Below are 17174 nucleotides of genomic sequence, written 5' to 3'. Positions count from 1 at the left end.
AATTCGTACGATTCGAATTATTCCTTCAAATTATTCCAAGTTTATTCCTATATGAGCTAGCCAGGGGACCTTATGGACCTACAGATCATGAGCTCCAACGATCCGAGATTAACCGGTTAAGCTCTTTAACCTAGTTAACCAACATTCGTTAACTACCGGGTCACTCAACTAAAGCCCGTAGCTGCACTCTCCTCACTGTAGATATATTATGTCCATTTGATATAACCATGATCGGTAAGTCGACCATTCATAGGTTGTCGTAATTACAGCGGGTCAAAATACCGCTTTACCCCTATAATTACCTCTTGTTCCTTAAGTCCCACTGATCCTCTAATGAACAATGATTTGTAGTCCAACTATCAAATCAAAAATCCTTTCAAACCTTTTGATGAGGATGGCGCCTATTGTTCAAGACCTGGATTTAGCCCTTAAGAGAACAAACTCTCTACTATCCTAAAATTTGGTAGAAGTGAATTCCTTTTTGCACCCTATGTCCCTAGCTATCTATCGGGTCTTACCCCTGAAATAGGAGGCTTATTGAGCCAGCGTTGTTGAGCTGCTCTCACCCATGCAGATCTAAGGTTGAGGGGATTGTTTGTTGTGTGTTACTATGAAATGCTTGTTGATTGTGGGCCTATGAGTGTCTTTTGAATGATTGTTTGAGATTTATGATACCTTATAAATGTTGTTTATGTTATAATTGTTAAGTAGAATTTGGAAATACATGTAGATATGTGATATACTGTATTATGAGCTATATACATGTTGGATGTAATATTGGTTGGCTAAGTTGAATTGATGTTATGTCCTGGTTGGGCTGAATGTGAAAGTTGTGTTAACTGTTTTGACTATATGATTTGTTATGTTTGGAGCATGCTGACTTTGTCATGCAACTTGTATTTGAATAGGAACTATTGCGAACTTGTTTGATACGATATATGTTGGCTTTCTCATTTTGAATATAGAGCATGCTGAATGTTGAGAGAAATGTATTCTTGTGATTGTGGATGGCCATGTCTGAATGATAGTTGCATATGTTTGTGTATAACGCATGCTAAATTGTCGTGAGATAATTTTTGCATGGGTCATGGCTTAGAAGCATGGTAGGACCCTGGTGAGAGTTTCAAGATGTAATGAAGCGAATAGAGGATTAACAGGGCAAGAGAGTTGGCACGTCACTGGTTGGCAATCGAGGTTATAGGTACAAAGGTCGGGGATCGATACACTAGCTTTGGTATAGATGAGTGTCAAGGCTCCGGGTACAAAAGGTTGGGGGTTGGCACGATGAGTCTAATTGTTGAATTAGTATTGGGTCTTGATGTGGTGGCGGTCAAAGACCAATATGCTGAGTAGTAGTTGAGGCTTTAGGGATAAATGTCAAGGTCCAACGCCGAACACTATAGAGAAGTGTCGATGCTTAGCGAGGTCAGGGGTCGGTACGACTCGAAGGAGTAAGTCTTGGAGGAATCAATAAAGAGAACTAGTGAGTTGAGATGTGAGTTCGACATGTGTGGTGCATGTTTAGTTAAAATTATGCATAAAATGCTTTTTTTAATATGTTTCTTTTCATTTAAGGCTTTAAGTTAATGATAAGCATGATGTGTTGATTCTTTGATAAGCATGTTGTTTGTGCATGACTATTCAGATAAGGGCTTCTTTTTCCCTCCAGTTTTTGCAGATAACGAGTTAAGTCTTGAAATGGTGATGGCACGGAGGAGACTCGAGGAGAAAGACCATGACTAGCTTCCATTTAGTTTTATTGAATTTAGGATAGGTTGTTAGGAGGTTATCCTGTTTCAGTTAATGTACTCTGTTTAGATAATGATTGTGCGAAGTTCAGACCGTTGGCAGATGTTTTAGATCTTCCACTTACTACTTTGATTTTTGTTAAAATTAAGTCGCCATTTAGATTGTGAAGTTTATTTAAGCTGGGTTTGTCCCTTAATTTGTTGTTTATAAAAGATTGTAATTTTGATGATTTTCATGTGTTGACTAGTTTCTTTAAAGTTTTGTAAGTGTGATTAATCAGAGTAGCGCAGCGGAAGTGTGGTGAGAATTTGTCATAGTTGTATTGCTAGTGGTCTAATTATCTAGTATGAGTAAGACTTTCTAGGTGGTTTTAGTAACGTGTCATACTTTGAGTTGTGTGAATTTTAGGGGCGTTACAGTACCTGAAGCTATAGCTCTTCCATTTTGCGATGTCTAACGATTTCTGAACTTGTATTCTGTTGTAATATGTAATGTTGCGCTCACCGCATGTTTTAAGTTCTCCGCGATACAATTTCAGTTTAGGGATTATGGCTTTTATTCGTTCGAATGTTGTAATAAGTAATGGTACCCTCACGGCGTGTCTCATCAAGTTCATTCTCGTAGGCATTAGTAATTTTGTTGTTATAGCACGAATTTGTCTTCCATGTAGTATCGATTGTGCAATTAATTTGCGGTAGTGTTGTCGAATGTGTATAACGGTCGGCTTGATGTCTACATTGGCCGTCGATTACATTATATCGATATATAGTTTTATTGAGGACCGCTTATACTAGAGATGTAGTCGATGTCAATGTGGAGGTGTCGAGGTCGAGAGAGATGCACAGTACATAGCGATGTCGATAATTGAGTTATAAGTTAGATTCCTATGTCAATATGTTGTTGTCAAGCTCGTATGTAATGAGATGAATATCTTATTTATTTTATTTAATTTTGTAGTATCAACTATGGAACCAGTTTTGAAGATAAATGAGGATGAGCATTTTGCTGGACAGGCAACCAACCTAGCTCACTTGAACCATGCTAATTTGATTGAAAAGAAGAAGCTGACGTAGGCTCAACTGGAGAAGTTCAGGCGCATGGTGTTTGCCCCATTTATGGATGTGGACTTCATCTTCTGTAGTGGGTTGGTGCATTATTTCCTATTGAGGAAGGTAGTGGATGAAAGGCTAGATGTAATCACCTTTAACATAAGTGAATCCAGCGTTACATTCTTGAAGAACGACTTTCTGCTAATCACTAGACTATCACGGACTCGTGTTACAATTGCACAAAAGGAGTCGACGGGCTATCTAGTAAATAGGTACTTCGCTAAAACGATTGATTAATGAAGATTTCAACTCTAGAGGAGATTTATATTAAGCTTGTGTTTGAGAGTGACGACGATGTAGTGAAGGTGTCGTTGGTAATCTATACGAAGCTGCCCATGATGGGCAAAGCGAAGAAGAAGTGCAACGTTGAGAAGGATTTGTTTGACGATGTGGAGGACTTGGATTACTTCAACAATATAGACTGGGAACACGAATTTGGCAACACGATTAAGGGCCTTCTAATTGCTCTAAAGGACAAGGTCGATATGTGTATTGCTAAGGGAGGGAAGAATCCAAAGTATCACTTAAAGTATAACTTGATAGGATTTCTAGTTGCTTTCCAAGTAATATTCCAAACTAATCGTATGATACAGTCCCAAGTTTGAGTCTATTCTCGTTACAATATATCTTTCATTTTATACATATGCTTGCAGGTGTGGGCATAAGAAATTATATCAGCGCTAGAAGGTAAGGCCGCTAGCAGGATCAGTAACACTGTCGTGCCTCGCCTACTTAAATGGTCACTACTACAAAATTTGGTTTAAACCATGGTCACATGACCATAGTCTATTTTGATAGACCATGGTTGCTTGACCGTAGTATATGGGTATTATAGTTTATACTACAGACCACTATAGACCACGGCTAACGTTAGCTGTGGCCTATAGTATAAACTACGGCTACCATTAGCCGTAGTCTATAGTATAAACTACAGATAACGTTAGTCGTGGTCTATAGTATTATATACCATGGTTGACGTTAGCCATGGTGTATAATATAAACAACGGCTAACGTTATCCGTAGTTTATAGTATTATATACCACGACCAACGTAGCTGTAGTCTAGACTACAGCTGAAGTTATATGTGGACTATAGTATAGATTACAACGAATGTAAGTCGTAGTCTATAGTATAGACCATGTCTAACGTCAACCATAGTTTATAATTATAGACAACGGTTGATGTTAGGCGTGGTCTATACTAACATATATATATATATATTTTAATATCAATAAATTTAAAACAAATATCGATATTGATATTATCGAAATAAGGCAATAAAATCTTACTATTATGGATAAAAACTTTCAATTGACAAAACGATTCTAACATTAAGGAAAATAAAACTTATGCAAACTTTTATATTAAATGAAATAAACGTAGCTAACCAAAGCATAGTTCAGCAGATTAAGACATATGTATCTAACCATAAGGTTGAGAGTTCGAACCCCACCCATGATGTACTTAAAAATAATAAATAAATGTAAGTTTACACAATATAAAAGTAAACTACTCAAGCTAAGAACTAAAAATACTACATATTATGTCATGCATGAATGTGTGTATGTCTTTTTTCTACTGAACTGCATGATGAAAAGAACGCAACACAAAAAATATAAATATAATTTAAGCAATTTTATACTAAATAAAACAATTATGCATTTATATCATACCAACTCTTTGAGTGATGTATTCTATTTATCCATAAAAATATCTCTAATATCTTTTATCACATAATATCCACGCTCAACAAATCCAGGTTGACGAGGACTCTATAAAAAATAACAAGTAATGAGACGACAATAAAATTTAATGAATGAAGATCAACTTTATAATTATAACGAAAAAAAGAATATTTACTCTAATAGGAGATTTCCACGTAGGAATATTTTTTCCAACAAATCTCGTTTCAGATTTAAATAACTTTATTGCTCTGTTTAAAAAAAATCAAGTCCACACTAATATGAACACAAATATATTATATATTAAATATAAGTAAGATAACGTACAACAAGTCAAAATACTTAAATGTTGATAAGAGATTTTGCATCTTGATGAATAGCACCTCGTAGTGAATCTAACGATATCTGCATATAAATCTAATACAACGAGTACCCAATGATATCTGCACAAAAAAAATATAATTATTAAAAAATAAAATAAAATATTGTAATAAATATACATTCAAAAAAATAAAACACATACCCAAAATTTAATGGAATAATGACCCACTGATTATGTTTAGCTGCAACCAATCTTGACGCTAAATACAACACACGTTTTTCAAAAGTACCAACAAGGCTACCAAGTGGATTTGGGTCCACAAATAAATATTTGTCTGATGCACTATTATGAACTAACATGACATGCAAGTAGCTAGAAACAAATAAAATCATTATTAACGTTGATACATAACTGTATAAGTATAGAAACATATTATTAACAGTAAAAACTTACCTAATATAAGCTGCAATAACGTTAATTGGAATTTCTACAATCGTAAAGAAATGAAAAATATCTTCATCCAATATATGTGTTTTCTGCTCTATTCCATATACATCTCTATGTAGGTTCACTTTTATGGAACTTGTTGTTGGCATCACTCATTTCTAAATATTCAAATAGCAAGCTTAGTGATTTCTGTAGTTTATTTAGTTCCTTAACTGTTTGTGCAACGTTGTCTTTGGGAGTAGACAACTACCACACAAAAGAAAATTACAGTAAACTATTTTTCATATGTTGAAATAATTAATTTACAAAAAGTACCTTAACTTGTTTTGGATAGATAGCAAGATCATAAGGCTATGCTACTTCATATCCTACTACATCTTCTACACGTACGATAAATTCGTTGACTGGAAACAGGAATAGACGATTCTCTAATGTAGCGATATCAATGCCCACTTTAACAATATCTTCTCCAATTGGAGTGTCATATACTACTTCATTCAAGTCAGTTGTCTCGTATACATAGCCAGATGCTACTACCATCATATCACTATTCGTTGCCAATTCACATTTTTTCCTCTAAAGAGACAAATATTTATTAGAAATTGTATACATAATGATATAATATAATATATGAAAATACAATTTTGTGAAAGAAGAATATACCTTGTGAGTTGTTACATCCATAACTGGTTGTGAGCAACTCTCCCACTCAGATATTGGAGTGTGAGATTTTTACTTCTTTAACTCTTGATAATACTTTAGTTTTGTTGACACTAACTTTAATTGTTCTTCAAGTACAGTATTATATTCTTCCAAATTGTGACACTTTTCTTCTAATTCTATATTTTTAGCAAGTACTTGTTGATGTGTGTCAAATCTTACATTATTACTAGGGGTGCGAAAATACAAACTTGGCAGAACATATTCTCCCAAAGCCCCCACACGTCCACTGTGCTCATATGTTCCCAAAGCTTGACTTAATATATCATTCGACGATGGTAGTATTTTCTTATTTGAAGCTACTTGGGACAGTTTTGCCTACAAAATGATAATACTAATATTATTATATGTGATCATTTTTAAATAAACAAACAAATATCAATCATTTTATTTTAGTCGCCATATTTGCAGTCTTTCATCCAAAAATTCACCTTTGCTATTTTTTCGAGCATATGTCAATAAGTCTACTTTATCAAATTATGTAGTATCTATCCCCTTATCTTTCTTCGTAATAAATAAATGAAATCAAAATAACAACCATTAAATATAACATCAAATTTAATATATTCATAAATAATTACAAAAAAATAGTATTTTCTTACCAACTCTTCAATCATATTTGTGTAACCTTTACGTGATAATCGATGTCCATAACGATGTTTTGATCTTCTTTTACTTTGTTCGATATGTAAAGTCTGCAAATACATATGTAAACTATTAATAAATAAGATTTTTACACATTTAATTAAATTAAAATTTATACCTGAAACTCTTCGTTCAGTCTTGCATGGATAAAGTTATTCCAATCTTGTTGACTAATGAAAGGATACAATTTCGATGGATTCCTTATACAATCCAAATCATCTTTATTTTGATAGATATATTTTCATGCTAATAAAGATTTGAATTGACGCCATTTTTGAGATGCTGAGTTCAAAATTTTCTCTTTCTTGATACCATCTAATACAAACGCAGCCTATAAATATAATGTAAATAAGTTCATTACACATATTATAAAATAATTGAAAATAAACTTATTTTTAATTTAATTTACATACCTCAACCAACTCATAAACTTTGGTTTTCAACTATTTCGGAACACGATGCTAGTCACTAAAAGAAATAGGAATGTGATTGCGTGCACAAGCTCCTATATTGTTGGGTTTGTAAGGTGATTGCAAACAAAGTTCACATTTGCTAGGGAAGGGAATGATCATAGGTATATAAGAGAGGACAATTATCTCAATTGATATGAAGCCTTTTAGGTGAAACCAAAAGTAAAGCCGTGAGGACAAAATCATACCATTGTGATGATACTCGGGTACGAAGGAGTACCCTTATCCTTAACATATATAACTTTGCATTTGTTTTGCATTTACTATGATAGGCTGTCTTATAGCATTATATCAAATATCTAAACACTCACCAGTTGAACGTAAATGAAACAAGTTTCGCATAACAGTCGGTCCTCTCGTGTTCCTCGCACGAACATCATCAGGTTGAGTAACTTTGTCATTATCATCACTGTCACTTAGGTGCTCCATTATCCTCTAAAAAATAAAATACAAAACAAATACATATGAGTACATTATACAATTATGCACCATATATAATAATGAAAAATAAGATATTAATTAAATTACCTTTATTTGTATTATTATTCATAATCAATGTACCATTACAATCTGTTCTAATATATGACATCTCATCATCATCTATATTTTCAATTGAATCGGAAGATGACATATATTTAGAAAATCCATTAGATAATAGTACTGTATCTCTGAGTTCATCACAATTATCATTGTAATCATCATATTTTTTTTGTGGAATGACAAGTACTATCGATCATTGTGAATCAACTGGATTATGTATATAAAAAACTTGTTTAGCTTGAGTAGCCATAATAAAACTATCAGCCTTATGTCCAATTCAATTAAGATTTACTAAAGTAAATTCAAGATCATCAATTTTTACACCATTTTTGCTTTCTACCCAATCACACATCAACATTGGAATAGAAAATATATTATAGTTAAGCTCCCAAATCTCCTTTATTATCCTGTAGACATATCAGTAATAACTGGATTCTTATCTTTAGCATTAGAAATTTGCATCGTTCTAGCCACTAACATAACCCCGCTATTCTGAACAGAGCGCACATCATCTTGACTTTTTGTTTGGTAATGACATCCATTAATTGTATAACTCTCATAGGTTGTTACTTCTACATGAGGACCATGTGCGAGCCATCTTAAAGTATTCGAGACATGATTTGTTTCATTTTCTAATTCAAATGCAACCTGAAACATATATAAAAATTATTCTTTAACAAAACATTAATTGTTAACAATGTTTAATGAATTATATATAATTATAAAGTTTGAGAATACCATTTTACGTAACCATGGGATGAATGTTTTATGATGTTCATCTTGGAGCCATTTTTTATTTTTGACTTTAGATGGATTTGTAGCCTTTAATGTAGACATATGTCGACTGCAACAAAGTTTACATACTAATTAGTAGATTATTGGAAAAAGTACATTATATATGTAAATTGAATGGACTCTTACTCAATATAAGGCAACATTTCAGTGTATTTTCCAATACATAGCCATGAGCCTGCTCCAATAATTTCTTACAGGTTTAACAAATGAACCACGCCCCAATGGTCTTCCAACGTCTAACTTTTCATTTATTTTATATTTCCCAAGACCAGTCAATTCTACTCTTGATAAAAAAAAAACTAGTACAATACTCACTGCATCTTCAATGATATAACCTTCGGCCATGCACCGTTCTGGCCGATGTTTGTTTCTCACATATCATTTTAAAATTTTCATATAACGTTTGAAAGGATACATCCACCGTAAATAGACAGGCCCACATAATTTAACTTCTCTGACGAGATGAACCATTATTGTAAAGAATGATGGTAGGGAATATTTCTCCAATAAACACAAAGTGACTACAACATTGTTTTGTAATACATCTAATTGGGATACTGACAAAACCTTACTGTATATTTTGTTGAAAAAGAAACATAACCGAGTGATTGCATACCTCACATACTTCGGTAAAACTGATCGTATAGCAACGGGCAACAATTGTTGCATAAGTACATGAAAATCATGAGATTTAAGTCCTACTGGCTTCAAGTCTTCAAGTGATACAAGATTTTTGATATTAGAAGAGTATCCTTCCGGTACTTTGATTTCGCATAATGTTTTGCATACTTGACGTTTTTCATCTTTTGATAACGTGTAACATCAAGGAGGAATATAAGTAGTATGTTGTCCAAGTTTTTGTGCTAGTTCGGGTCGAATGTTCAATTCGACTAAATCCAATCTCGTTGCTAATCCATCTTTTGTTTTTCCAGGCATATCGAAGAGTGTGCCAATAATATTCATACATACGTTTTTCTCAATATGCATCACATCCAAACAATGTCTGACATAAAGTTTTTTCTAATATTCAAGTTCAAAAAATATTGACCTTTTATTTAAAGATTGTTTTGATGTTTTTTTTTCTGAACCTCGTTTGACATTTTTCATCCTTTACGACATAAAATATTACTTGACTTACTAAAGATTTCTTCTCCATTCAGTGGTTGAGGTGCAACTCCACATTCTTGAAATCCATTAAACGCTTTCTTTTGTTTTCTATAAGGATGATTACGATGTAAAAATCGTCTATGACCAAGATAAGATATTTTCCTCCCATGTTTTAAATATATTGAGCATGTATTCAAGTTAAACATTTTCTAACGATATGCATCATAACATTCAACACAATTTTCCCATAAATTTTTCAAATCATCGACCAGCGAAGTCAAATAAATGTCTATGTTATTACCTGGTTGTTTTGGTCCAGAAATTAACATAGTTAACATCATAAATTTTCTTCGCATACATAACTATGGTGGGAGATTGTATATTACTATCATTATTGGCCAACAACTATATTACTACTCATAACACTACGTGAGTTCATTCCATCTGTACATAAAGCAAGACGAAGATTTCGTGATTCCTTACCAAAGTTAGGCCATAAGTAATTAACTAATTTTCATGAAGGTGAATCAGCTGGATGACATAATAATCCATCATTTATTTTCTCATTAGCATGCCAATTTAATTTTTGGGCTAGCTCATCATTTCTAAACATTTGCTTGAAACGAGAAATTGGTGGAAAGTACCATATTACTTTCGCGGGAACCCCAATTCTCTCATCTGAATTTTTATGGTGCATCCATCTTGACTCTCCACAAATTGGACATTTATTCATGCCCACATATTCTTTTCTATAAAAACAGCAATCATTAGGACACGCATGAATCTTCTCATAATCCAATCCTAATGTACATAATATCTTCTTTGCTTCATACATCGAACTTGGAAGTCCATTTTCTTCTGGTAATATCTCATTTATCAACTCCAATAGCTCCGTGAAACTTATGTTTCTCCACTCATGTTTAACTTTCAAGTTATACAATTTGATCAATGTTGATAACTTGGTAAATCTTTTACAACCTTTATATAGAGGCTTTTTGGCATGATTACGTAAAGTTTCAAAACTTTTTGGAGACTTGTAAAATTCTTCTTGCACTGCTTCGACCATTTCAATTGTTTCATTAACATTATACTCTTCAAAACTTTGACATGTGTCCATATTTTTTTTACCATTCCCATATGACTTTTCAGGAAGTTCTTCATCATATCAAAACCATGTAGTATAACTCAGGTCAATTTCATTAATAATTAAATGATTCATAATTTCTTTTCCATCATGCATGTCAATATTTCCACATTTTAAACATGGACAACGAATTCTTGATGGATCATCAACGTGATGCTGAGCAAATTTTATAAACTGGTTCACACCCAACTCATATTGCTTTGACAGTCTATAAGCTCCCATTCAAGATTTATCCATATTACAAATACATATCGAATAATCTGTTAAAAATATTTTTAAAATGATTATAAAATTAGAATTCACTAATCTCACTTTTAACAGTGCATGCCTAAAATATTTAGGCATTATAATACAAATTCAAAATATTACCAACATATTTAACACATGAAACATTCTTAAGATAGTAACTCATTTTAAACTTTATTTTATTAAAAGGTGGATTTAATCCAAGATTTTATCGAATATTCGTGTATTTGTATAGGAGTCAAAACTCTACGAAAGCACAATACTCTATTCTCATTTATTTCTCTTTTTATTAAAAAATAAATAAAATAAAATATCAAAGCATATATAATTAGTTCAAAAAATCCAATCATTTATGAATTAAAATTAAGAAACTTCAAATTTCTAATATTCACAAAATTAATAAATCACAAACTTGAAGACTCACAATACTAAGAATTTCAAGTAGAACCCAAAAATAATTTCAAATCCTAAAAATTCTAAATACAAATAAAATTTCGTAACAAAAACTTAAACTCTTGCCATATTTCATACACTTAAAATATCCATAAAATTTTTTAATCAAAATATCACAAGAAGAAATATCCAAATAACTACAGATTTTTGCAACCACAAACAAATAATTTAGCTACGTAATTAATCTTTCAAGACCACAGACAACCCATATATCAAAATACACAAAATTTCATAACATAATTATCCATATATGCATAAAATAGCTTCAACACTATATAGAGTCCAAATATCTACATATATTTAGAGTAAAAAAATTAAGAATCTCGAACTTTCAATACAAACGGTATGTTAGAATCATAAACTTAACCATAAGTCAATCGAGTATACCAAATCATACCCACAAATTTAATAATCACAAACACAAATAAGAATTATATTTTACAATCAAACAGTTCAGATACAAAATAATTATCATAATACATTCTAGTTATCCTAAAATTCCAGAGTCGCTTACCTTACTCACCAACTCTCTAGATATGGTTGGGTTTCCGGATCTGGATATCAAGGACCTGTTTGTGGGTCGTCGTGGGTGTCGAGCGTTGCAGATCTTAGCCGAAGAAGAGGTTGCCTGCAGATCTAATGCGTTGAAGCGTTGTCGCTGTACCTCGTTGTCGGGTGTCGCCGTCTACTTCTATGGGGGAGTCGAGGAGTCGTCGGTCGTCGGTCGTCAATGCCGGATCTGATGTGGGCGTCGTCGGATCTGATGTAGAGAGTCGTTGGATTTCAGATTCGTGGCGGGTATGGAGATTGAAGAAGATGGAAAGGGTGGAGACTAGGGTTTAAAGAGAGAAGGAGAAAGAGTGAGGAAGTTGTAAAGAGAAGAGAGAATGTGGTTGTGGTAAAAAGAAGATAAGATAAGTAGGAAAAAAAATTGATTCAGTGAAAAAAAAATATTTCAATTTTATATTATTTTCCTTCCTTCTCCGACCTTTTTTTTTTTTTCCTTACATGGGGTGAACTACTAAACTTTAATTTAGGAGTAAGATTGAAATTCGAATTTTTAATCTTTAATTTAAATTTGGCAAGAATCAAAATCAGTTTGAATTTAGGTCCAAAAACTTATTTTAAATTTATTTTTACATTCTTTTTAAAATCAAGATTTTTATATAACCTTAACAAAAATAGATTCTGTACTAAAAATAAATAAATAAGCAAAACAAAACACAAATCAATTCAAAATTATATTCTTAAATTTCCATTATTTTTTAGTTATTTAATTGGTTAAATGAATCAATTCACACTAAATTTAAAATTAATTACATATCAATTAATTAAGTAACTATTTACTATATTAACTATTTAGGGTCAACCTAAGCCATCAATTCGAGATGGTAATTGTGCTATAGGAATGAGTTAAAAAATAAAAAGAATCAACCAATTGATGATTAATACTAATGCAAAGTATGGAATTTTTTTTTTCAAATTATGTACCTTCCAAATTTGTCAATGTTGTTAGTGGAGGGATAATAAACTATGGAAAATAAATAAGTTTTAAAGTTAGATTCTCAACATTTTTTAACATAAAAAATAAATAAATTTTAAAATCAACTCCCAAGTACACAAAATACTAGTCATTTGCCATGTGTTAGAGAGAGATTTACCTAAAGACACGATGAACAAAAAGATTTGGGTCATTTGCTTTCCAATTTCAACAAAATGGATAAAACATTTAGTTAGATCAAATTCAAATTTCACCTCCATTGAAACCCATATTGTGACTAGCATTTGCTGCTGCCGAATAAACCAATTTTAAAATTGGATAACATGCGCGATAAGGCATTAGTTCGAGTATCATCATTGTTTCTTCGTAGGAACGTCCTCGAATCTGATCAATTACTCTTCGCACTTTGTGAGCGGACATACATATATGTTGACCTAAAGCGTATACTTCCGTATATCGATTCTTTTTTATCTTCTTTATCATACGGTTTACCTCTTAGTAATGAATGATAGGTATCTATATTCACTTTTTTTTAATAATATTAATTATTAATGACAAGATCTATTATCATTTTTCACATGCCCCCGAAAAATTCGAGTGGGCGCAAATTCTCCCAATTTATGACCTACCATGCGATCCGTTATATAAATAGGCAAATAGTCCTTTCCATTATGAATAGCAATAGTATGTCCAATCATTATGGGTATAATGGTAGATACTCGGGACCAAGTTACTATTATTTCTTTTTCTGACTTTGTGTTAAGCTTATTTATTTATTTTTTAATAAATGGTTTCCACAAAATGATTTTTTTTTTAACGAGTGCGCCACAGTGAATTTACCTCCTATTTTTTGTTTGTTTGTAAAGACGAAGAAACAAATTAAATTTTCTCTCTTATTTACTATTGCGACGAAGAATCAAATTATCACTATATTTATTCCTTTTTCTACTCCTTCTTCAAAGTGCAAGATAACCCCAAGGGATTGCGAGTTTTTTTCTACCAATTGGGGCCCTCCCTTCACCACTCCTAAAAACCATCTTCTTAAATCCAACGAAAAATTAAAATTTATGTTCAAATTTTAAAATTTAATTGCTTATATACAAAAATAAATCAATAGATGCAGTGTAGCATAATATCAAACGTCCACAGTTGTGGTTATTATGAGCCCATTTGGTAACATTCTTATTTTTTATTTATGTTTCCACGATTTTAATAAAGAAAAATAGATTTTTTTTTTGCAAACTTTTTTTTAATTAAAAACAATCAATATTTTCTAAATTAATTTTTATTATTTTCTCTTCTTTTTTATTTGATAAATTAAGTCATACCAAATATGGTGTATACACTAATGATTTAACAATTAACAAAGATTCGATCTATAACCACAATTTTTGTTCAACGTGGTGTACAGTTGGCTTTGGAACATGGTGTAAAGGGAATTTTAGATCGTACTTGTAGTCAAAAGTAATCTAGTATCAATCCTATAGGCCATTATTTTTTTGGACCATAGTGTAAAAGTGGAATTTTAGACCACAACCATGGTCAAAAGTAGATTAGTACACGGATGTACAAACCTCGGTTTTTACATCCGTGGTTTAAAGTAGGATTTTAGACTACTCTTTTTCCCAAATCCGTAGTCTATTATATATTTTTAGACCATGGTTGCTAAAAATCATAGTACATAAATCCGTGCATTTTTTTAGACTACAGTTATATCAATTTCTTGAACATTAGACTACAGGTTTATTTAAAGTGTAGTTGAATGTCTAAAAGACAGTGTAGTCTATTTCATATTTTGTAGTAGTGGGTCCAACTTTAACAATGTCCAGACCATAGTAATCGAGAAAGTGTTGGATATTAGCAAGGTTGTGCACATGGCCTTGTTCCTCATCTACTTTAAGCGTATATTATTATCTTTTTGCAACTAAATTCATATTGATATTTATGAGTGTTAGATGGCTGTAGTTGGAAGGATACATGAGTCCGATTTAGAGGGGAGACGACGGGATGGTGGCTACCAGGAGCTCTCCGAATCTGTGATGGATGCGGTAGGACAAAACTCCACAGCGGACGAGGAATGGTTAGTTAATGAGGAAGCCATGTTAGTTGAACCTGACACGAAGGTGGACGTGGACATGTTGACGGCACCAGGATTAGTTACTTCATGTACGCCAGTTTGTGACCAGTTAACTGTGGATCATGACATTTCAAGGACAATTCCACAATCTCATTTTGATATTGGCACTGGTGACGCCCGGGTTATTGCTCACTCTCATAGAGATGCACCAGAAGGGGAGGCTGGAGCCTTCACAGACGCCTTCAGGCATATGGAGAATGGGTTGAATTGCATGTGGTCAAATACGGAGAAGGAGTTCACGTTGATGAGAACGGAGCTGGTTGTGAGATTAGGCTTTCCATCCACACGTGCTGCCACGTAATATTCAAAGCCATATCCTCAATTTAATACTTTTCCATGACGATGTATGTTACTGATGTCGTATCCAATGCAGGTACCCAATGTAGAACAATCAACCGCCAGCATAATAGGGGCATGGATGTGCTGTGTGGCGACATAGGCACCTTACGAGTGTTTGGAAAACCTATAGCTTTAATATGAATCAATAATTCATATTAAATTTTATTTGAATTTTATTCAAATAATTTTCTCATAACAATATAGTATTAATTTCAAATCCTTATTCAAAATTAATTATATAACACATCAATATATATGTAAATGGTGTATACGTTATGTATATTCCCTTATGAAATTTTAACATTTCAAATTCTTTCAAATTATTGATCCTCATTTTACCTATTGTGAGCTAGTATAGACCTATAGATTAGAAGCTCCAATGATACAAGATTACTCATTAATTAAATTAATCAACATTCATTAACTGTGGATCACTCCACTAAAGACCCACAACTTCACTCTTCACACTGTAGAATATTGTGCGTCCATGGATATAACCATAATGAATAAGTCAATCTTTCACAAGTCGTCCGTAACTACAGTTGGGTCACATTACCGTTGTACCTCTATAATTACTTCTCTCTTTAAGTACCACTGATCCTCTAATGAACAATTGTTTATGGTTCTACCATAAAATAAAGTCCCTCTTGGGCCAATGAAATGGTGTGACCCATTGTTCAAGACTCGGAGTCAGCAATTAAGAGAACAACTCGTCTACTTCCATAAAGTTGGGAAGAGTGAATTCCATCTCACGGGGTTATATTCCCAGCTCCCAACTTTGACTTGTCCCAAAATACTAGGCATATTGAGTCGATGTCTCGGGCCACTCTCACCTATATAAATCAAAGAACAATTTCTCATATGCATGAGTCCATAACTCACTCAGGATTGAGATCGAGTTACATGGTCATCCTGTGAAATGTTAATCTAATTAGTTAACGATGTTACAACTAAAGATTAATAATTTCATGGTTCGATGTTATACAAACTCATTGTATAAGATACCTCTACTCGCATGTCTCCACATGAATGACTTGGATCGAGTCATTTGTAACTTTTACAAAGTGGATCATAGTCATAGTGTCGCTAGGATGAGGGTACTCTATCCATATACTATAGTCATTTAGGTTATTACTGGAACATGATCTGATTGTATATCTACTATATACCATGTATATCAATTATATATTGTTCCAGTTTTATTAAATAAACTTGGATGTTAGTTTATTGGATTTGGGTAAATGCAATTCTAAAACTTCAAAAAAAAAACTTTATTGAACAAATAATTTGTTTGACATTTACAAACCAAGAGTTTAGTGCAAGGCTTATGATCGAGTGGAGTGAATTTTTTTAGAAAGAGTAATGATAAAATTCAAATTTGGTTATGCTGAAGAGTGGGTGTCCTTTATTATGCACTGCATTTCAACAGTGAACTTTATGCTATCAAGATTAATGGGGAGTTTAGAGGAAGAATTATCTCTAGAGGACTTCGTCAGGGTGATTTTATATCTCCTTATCTATTTCTCATCTTTACTGAGAGTTTATCATGTTGGGTGTGTTGCCCTAAACTCGTAGTTTGTATTTATGTAAAAACAAATGTATATTCAATAAAGTTTTATTCAATCAATTTGTTGTTGAATTCATAGCATTGCATTATCCAAAATCCAATAAACTAAACATCTAAGGTTATTATCATGTAACCGAGACAGTATATCTATTTGGTATATATTTGATATACTAGGTATATATTTGATATACTAGGTATATA

At 32.6% G+C, this 17174-nt stretch overlaps 2 pseudogenes; both read right to left on the bottom strand.

Moving 5' to 3' along the window:
* Positions 1 to 5660: 5660 nt before the first annotated feature.
* Positions 5661 to 8521, bottom strand: LOC148209802 (uncharacterized; annotated as a pseudogene).
* A 102-nt stretch (positions 8522 to 8623) lies between these two features.
* On the bottom strand, positions 8624 to 9466 carry LOC148209801 (uncharacterized; annotated as a pseudogene).
* Positions 9467 to 17174: the final 7708 nt, after the last annotated feature.

The sequence above is a fragment of the Momordica charantia genome, assembly GCF_013281855.1.
Source record: "Momordica charantia cultivar OHB3-1 chromosome 8 unlocalized genomic scaffold, Mcharantia_2.0 BLBB01000008.1, whole genome shotgun sequence".
NCBI lineage: Eukaryota > Viridiplantae > Streptophyta > Magnoliopsida > Cucurbitales > Cucurbitaceae > Momordica > Momordica charantia.
The sequence above is the reverse complement of the archived record's forward strand: the minus strand, read 5'-3'. Positions and strand labels throughout refer to the sequence as shown.